Raw genomic sequence first — 7,633 nt, forward strand, 5'->3', positions numbered from 1 at the left:
GTTTCTTTAAAAACTTTCTCTAGATTAAGACTTCCTCAGACAGAATGTAAGGAATTTCTCAGGGTTTCCCACCTCCTCATACTGACTGATTTCTTTTGGAACCACATTGCATCCGGAAGTGTTAATTCTAGTGCTGTTTCCCCTTTTATTCAGGAAAGGTAGAAGAGACGAGATACTCTGAGGTGAACATGAAGCAGATTTTACTGGCAGCAAATGGATCCAGGAGGAATTACATATTTACGCAGAAAGATGTTGTATCTGAAAACCAACCCCCTGTGTATTCCCTGCAGCACCAAAAAAAGCAAATCTGACCCATTAGTAGGAACTACAACAGGTTCAACTAAGAAGTGAAACACAGCAATGAAACTATCACCCACTAGCAAAATAGAATCAAGGTTAAAATTCACCTAAAGCACCACTGCCATGTTATATGAAGGCAAGACTTGGGGAAGGGCACACATGCTAAATAGTCCCAAATAACTGTCCCACAACTGTTGATTCTCCAGCACTGTGACATTTCATGTTTGTCCCAGAAAAAAGAACTACACGTTAAGTACTTTCTGACTAGAAATAAAATCACCATGGCACACAATCTACCACCTTCCTTGTTCTGGATAAAATGTCATGTGCAACGTCATCAAGTTCAACATCATATTCCATGTAACCATACGTATATTCAACTCCAGGGAGTCTGTGACTTGGTGTTAAATAGCCTGCAGTATACAGAGAGGTGCAATTCCCAGCAGCAAAAGTTTGCCAGAGTTGAATGTTCCGTTTCTAACCATGTGGTAATTACATGTGCCACTATTCAGTCATAATGCAGACAGGAAAGAAATAAACAATGGGTTCTTAATAGATAAAAATCAGCTTTTAAAAGAGCAAAACCTTTTGAGAAATGCAACGCATATCATTTGTAATGCAAAGCTCCATAAAAGCGCACTTTTTAAAAAAGCAACAGATAAAATGCCACTAAGGACATCTGCCAATATTCATATTTCTATTCTAATTCATTTAGAAAGTTACAGTTACCCATTCACCATCACTATGCCTTGATCCTTGGGTTTTCTTCAGAACTGCCATAGAAGAGATAGCACAATCCATTAAACGGGCTTCTCAGAGATGATAGTTTCTGCTCCATGAAGATATATACTTTTATTTTCCTTATTCCTTGCCAAACATTTGACACAACCAGAAGGACGTGAGAGTCACACCACACTGGCATATCTGGCAAAAGCAAGCAGTCGGCTGAAAACCACGACTGGAGAATTGCAACAATTTCTGAGTCCACAATCATGCCTTAAAAAGTGTGTATAAATCCTAGTAAGGGCATAGTTTACATCTTAAGTAACACAGAAACATTTGAATCGTGCTCAACCCAGCCCCAACAAGGCAGAGCAAGAATGTGGTTGAGGGGTGGGGAGGTGAGGGAGGATGGAGAAGGCTGTTGGGGAGGGTCAGTGCACGCGGACATTCTGCGCTCGCAGAACATGGTAGCAAACACAGGGCACGATCACAAACATCAGCGAGCACAATTGAGCACACACACAATACAACACTAGAATGCAATTTTTTTTTAGAAAAATGATATAAAAGATGGTTTCTCACCCCTCAAAACAAAACTGGAACTTTGGTTTACAGGCCCGGCTATGCCCATATGCCCTCCTCGTCATCCTGCGGCCGGCCCGAGGTGGGAGGTGCACAGAGAGGAGGAGTACCAGAATGAAAGAAGAGAAGGTTAGTCACACCGAGATGCACTGCAAGGCACACTCATCTTCACTTTTTTTTTTAATCTTAAAGAGCGAGGGAAAAAAATCCATCGTAACTTAAGTCCCCATAACCGACTTGTCAAATACATTACCAAGTTTTGTATCTATGGCAACCCCTGCACAAAAACATTCCACCCACCCAGCTCTGACTCTGTGTCAAGATTGGATTAGAAGATGAAAATTAGTCTACATTAGCAGATGATTATTTTTTTGGAAAACATGCCATCTGAATTGCATATACCTAAGGAGTAGATTAAACCTTTTAAGTAAGCAGAGAAGTAATTATAGTAATCAAATACCCTTAATTTCTCTTAAGCTTAAAGTATCAATAAAGGCTGAAGAAGAATTAAAAAAAAACTCCATTTACTTGGTGAAACAAACTTTTTTAGCATGCGATAATTCATATCAGTTATTTCACAAAGGCTCAAATATGCTGTGATCTTATTTGCCAGGTTCTATTTTGCTCTCAGCATAAAAGAAGATGTGCACCCCACAGAATGATTATACACTTGCATGGAATGATTATACATTTGCAATCAAATAAGTTTCAAAGAAAAGAGAGTAAACTTTCAATTCAGTAGAATGCTTATAGAAATAAAGTTGTGTTTCACTTAAAACTGTGTTCAACTAGATAAACTGAAACTTATTTGGCCTGAACTCTTGTTGAAAATGTTTCCAAAATGGCTCTGACCCCTTTCCTCATTTAGTGAAGTGGCCAATACGCAGGGAAATTGAATCTTTGAAGACAGAAGTTTATCCACCATCGCAAAGTCCCTGTTTTGAACAATTCTCACTATTTACCACAAGGATAGAAATAAAGTGTAGGAGTCTAAGACTGAATGACCCATATCCTGGTCTCACACATAATTTGGGAGCCATGTCTTTTAATAAATCCCCAGTGAAACCAGATTTTGCCATGATTTGCTTCTTTGTTTTGAAAATTAGGAACAGGAACAAAAATAAAAAACTTGGAACATTTTCTCACCATTTGGATCTTTACTCCTTAAGTTGTGATAATATCAAGTTGAATCATGAAAATGCCAATTTTCAACTTAGAAAAACAGCAATTTCATTCAGTTCAACCCAATCTTACCAACAGGCAAAAGTAATTTTTATCTACTCAAGGATTTAGATGTGTGGTTTTTTAACTGACTTTTAATATAATTTGTTTTATTTGTGTTTCTATGTATTTATTTTATGCATTTAAAAACATTATTCGGAGAAGAGATCCAGAGAGTTCATCAGAATGCCGAAGGGATCCATGGCCTACGAAGGTTAAGATTCCCCAAGTGACCTAAGTCAATCAAGCAACTTTCAAAGTCTGAAATGGACAACTTGATATGAATTTTCGCTTGACAGATTAGACAGAAATATTATGGCCCAAAAAAAGGTACACTGAACATTTTAGCTGGCTCTTCTTATGTAAAAATTATCTGTGTTTATTTATTACTAAACAGTCTAGTAATTGCTCCTGGCAATAAACTTTCCTTTCCCCTACATGACTTAGGAAAAATGTATTTTTACATTCATTGAACTTCCTCTCAGTCCCTGGAGAAAAGCAATGTTGATGTTCCTTTTCATGTTAATAAAAAAGGAAAGTCTACAGCATGAGACCCTAGGGCATCCACAAATGGGTTTCAAGGGGTTTAGCAACCTCTTGAAATTCAATGCAGAATGTTGTTTAGTATGTGTATAAATATATTTCTCTGGATGGAGGCCCTATCTTTCATAATAAGGCCCCAAAATCGCTGCTGTAGGAAAACTCTATGCACAGAAAGATGGTGTGATTTGCCGAAGTCACAAAAAAAGTAGGAGGCTTTCTCTAAAATGCAGCCCGCAGCCCCTGCTGACTGCTTCCTAAGTGGCTGTAAAATAACTTTCCTTTCAGAGCAGTTTATTTCATTTCGCATTTAAAACCCAACTGCATGTATACATTCAGTTTGTTCCAAATCCATTCATATTAGAATTTTAATTTTTAAAAAAGAAGAAAGAAAAAAAAAAGCCACTGCCACCAAAATCTACCACTGTTTTCTTAACGGTGAAATGTGGTCTAATGCAAATCACTTTTAGCAAATTAAATATATTAAAAAGTGGTAATTAATTATGATTGAAACAGACAGGAGTTATAGCTTGAAAATATACACTGCCAACATCACTACTGTTCCTCGTCCACCATAGGAATAAAAAGGAGCTCCCAGATGTCGAGGGTTATTAAAAACCAGATGTTGAGATCGACGTCTTATATGCTGGTGAGCAAAGTAAAGAAATATGACAGTCCAATATAAACTTTGCTAACATTTAACATGGCAGAAATGTGCATAAATTCCTTTTGTGGACTCAGAATATTATGCATTCTTAGAAGTTTTTAGTTTTTAAAGTTTAAGGTTTTTAAAAGCAAATAGAAAGAGAAGGGGTGGCCATTTCTGGTCTCTCTAATCTTCAAAGCTTAAGCATGAACTGACCCTCATCACCAAGTGATCTGGGTCAGAATGAGGATCTGTTTGGGGAATAAAACACAAAAATGCAGGAGCTAATCAGAGAGGGAGCTCCAGGTCTTTCCAAACATTTGCAGCTGTCTGACTGATACGCTGCCTGCATCCTGGATGCAAATATTAATTTGTTCAACAACCTTAGCACACAGAAATGTAAACTTGGTGACCAAAAAATAAGAAACAGATAAGTATCACTTGATCCCTAACTTCATGCAAACTTATTTAGAAATACTTGAAGTTTTAAAATGCATATTTCAGGCCTGGGAGAGTCTGTTTCCTTTCCTTGTTTTTCTGTTCTAAATCTACTTTGCAGCGGCTTTTCTGGATGCTGCCTGGTGTTTGATTCCTCGTGTGTCCTCTTTGAGAGACTGTTTTCCCAGGAGTTGCCAAAATATCTGGATAGGAAGAAAGCCTCTAGTCCATCAGTCATCCGTGTGCTTTTATCCACGGCATCTGGGGATGGGAACATCCAAGGTGGACTGAAGCCCAGAGCATAGTGACCACAAAACGCGGCAAATTCTGAAGGGGGGGGGCAGGGAGGCTTAACTATAAAATAACCTCAGGACGTATCCACAGCTCCAGGGACGATGTGATGGACAAGAGCCCTTGATGCAAATCCTGTAGTCCCAGATGCTAGGCCCTAATGGGATATCTAAATACTGAGATAAAACGAAACAGGGAGGCTTAACTATAAAATAACCTCAGGACGTATCCACAGCTCCAGGGACGATGTGATGGACAAGAGCCCTTGATGGAAATCCTGTAGTCCCAGATGCTAGGCCCTAATGGGATATCTAAATACTGAGATAAAACGAAATTCCTCACCGGATGGGCTGCTCATGGCAACTATGTTGATGACAAGATCTAAGGGCATAGGGACTTAGCCATCTCTGACAAGAGACTTGCTGTCGTAGGGAGCATTTATTAGCCCCAGCAAAGAAGCTCTGGGAAGGAACTACACAATCTGACATGATAAATAGTCCAGTGCAAACCTTTAATTGGTCTCATTTTGAAGTATTAGGTGCAGCCAGCAGGCAAACCCAAGTCCCTCACTGAATATATTTTTTTAAACATCTGCAATTCTCTTTGAGTAGAAAGTTGGCTTTTTTCTTGAAATCAGAGGACTAGATTCCTAATGGGGACCTTACTGTCACATGTCATACCAATCCTAGCTAGAAAAGAGAGTGAAATCATGTCAGTGTCACTTTCAGATAGCCAGCTGCCTTTGAGGGAACTCAGCCGCTGCTTCTGCCAGGAAGTTCAACCTGGCTACCCTGCAGGATGAGGTGCAAGGAAATTATCCTGGTTATAATTGGGTCTGGTGGGGACAGTCTTCAGACCCACCTCCACCCCTACTTCAATCATGGCTTCTCTGAGACTTTGAGCCCCAGGACTCTGCAAACTTTGGCTGCATGAGTCACAAAAGCAAGACCATCATATGGGATTTATGATGTGCCCTGAGCCTGGGTTCAACCAAAGCAGATCCTCTTGGCATTTCCAGTTGCAGGCTTGGCCAGAGTCAGGAAAGGCAGACACATGTGTAAAGGAAAACAATAGGCTTAGGTGTGAGCCTGGAAGAGAGGGGAGTTGAGCATCATCAGGGCATGGATAAGTTTTCTCCCAGGGTCAAGTCCAAACCTTCTTCCTAGAGACTGCTCCTTTGTGTCTTTCATCTCTTCCACCTCCTGAAATGCTTAGCCCATGGATGGATGTCTCTGTTCAGGTGTGGAGTCAGGTATGGCTGTAATGCTTACATGATTTGTGTCTGTTACAACCTGCAGGGCCCATTTGCAGACAAGTTCTCCCAAAGAACAGGAAAGTCCTAGCCAGGTTCAGATACCCACTTTCTATTCTATGTAAATATAAATGTTAGCTTGCTTCTGACCTGGGCTAGAAAAGGGCCAGCAGGTGTTAGCACCTCCTCTAGGTTAGAGAGAGTGCTGATAGCTTTCCATGTTTCTCTGAGCCTCACCACAGCCCCATTACGCAGGTTTTAGGAGGCTCTTTGTGGAGATATAGAAAGGAAGGCTCAGGGAGAGAGGTCCAGTAGGTTGCCAAAGGATACCTGGCCAAGAGCTGCAGAGCGAGGGTCAAATTCCAGTCTGTCTAACCATGCAAGTACACTCTTCTGACTCCACCACATAAGCTGTGAAGCCACAGAAAGAAGAGCTCATTATGACCCCACAAGGCGTTTGTCAGTCTGCTTAACTCAGCTCTGAAGTACGTACTCTGAACTTCGCACTGTCTTCTTTCCAAGCTGCTGAAGATCCTGGTTGGAGCTGAATGCTACAACTTAAGTTGGGTCTCTCTGGCTCGTAGAAGAAAGGGGGCCTCACATGCACATGGAAGCTGTTTATATGGACATAACAGCAGCATGTCCACAAAGTTTAGGGTCCCTGGGGATAAAGACAAACTTTGAGGGAAAATTTGAGGGAAATTTTAAGGTCCCCTTTTTTCCTTCTTACTGTCCCACAACATCTCAGATGTGGGAACTTAACAAATATTTCTAAATGACTAACTATGTAAGGCTTATTTCTTGCTTTTTTGAATGACTTGACTCCTCTGAGAGAGAATGCTGCCTGGATTCTAGAGATCCTTAGGGTTGCCAGGATTGTGTTGACTTGTGTCTCTCAGAATGACTTCTCCCCCTTCTATGGCACCAGCCACATCCCTAGTTTACTCTCCTAACCCCAAATGGTGAAAACTGAACTTCATTGGCTGAGGGAGAACGTGATGGGAGATATCCATATTTTAAAAGACACACTGGGGGCCGGCCCATGGCTCACTTGGGAGAGTGTGGTGTTGGTAATACCAAGGCCATGGGTTCAGATCCCTATATAGAGATGGCCGGTCAGCTCACTTGCGAGAGCGTGGTGCTGACAACACCAAATCAAGGGTTAAGATCCCCTTACCAGTCATCTTTATTTATTTATTTTCTTCCTTTAAATTTTAATTTGGCGATATACAATGTGGTTGATTATTATGGCCCATCACCGGTCATCTTTAAAAAGAAAAAAAAGTAATTGTTTTCAACTGAATATCTTGTCTCCATTGCTTTTCATTATAGTATAAGAGATGGTTCTGTGTTCAAGTATTTTGGCACTTGGAAGTAATGAGATAAAAATTAGAAATGGAATGTAGTTCTAAAATCTCATCAAATTACAGTGATAGCTATAATAATCAAATCAATAAAAGATTCTTAATTAATTATGACACTCAAAATTCAGAGCTACATACAAAGTCACAAATATATTTAAAGATAAAACGCATAGCAATAGTAAAAACTTAACCGCACAGTCACCTCCCTTGCCTTGCTGTATGTATCAATCCTTTCAAAGAAGCAGCCTCTCCTAAAGCAATTGTCATTTGACTAAA

At 40.2% G+C, this 7,633-nt stretch overlaps 1 long non-coding RNA gene across 1 annotated transcript in view; it reads right to left on the bottom strand.

The window, feature by feature from the left end:
• Positions 1–1,605: 1,605 nt before the first annotated feature.
• Positions 1,606–7,633, bottom strand: part of LOC103598354 — a 49,410-nt gene continuing 43,382 nt past the window's right edge. The window contains exon 3 of the long non-coding RNA XR_551196.1: positions 1,606–1,671. This is a non-coding gene — a long non-coding RNA (uncharacterized LOC103598354). The remainder of the gene's footprint in view (positions 1,672–7,633) is intronic.

Source organism: Galeopterus variegatus, unplaced genomic scaffold, assembly GCF_000696425.1.
Source record: "Galeopterus variegatus unplaced genomic scaffold, G_variegatus-3.0.2 Scaffold2579, whole genome shotgun sequence".
Taxonomy (NCBI): domain Eukaryota; kingdom Metazoa; phylum Chordata; class Mammalia; order Dermoptera; family Cynocephalidae; genus Galeopterus; species Galeopterus variegatus.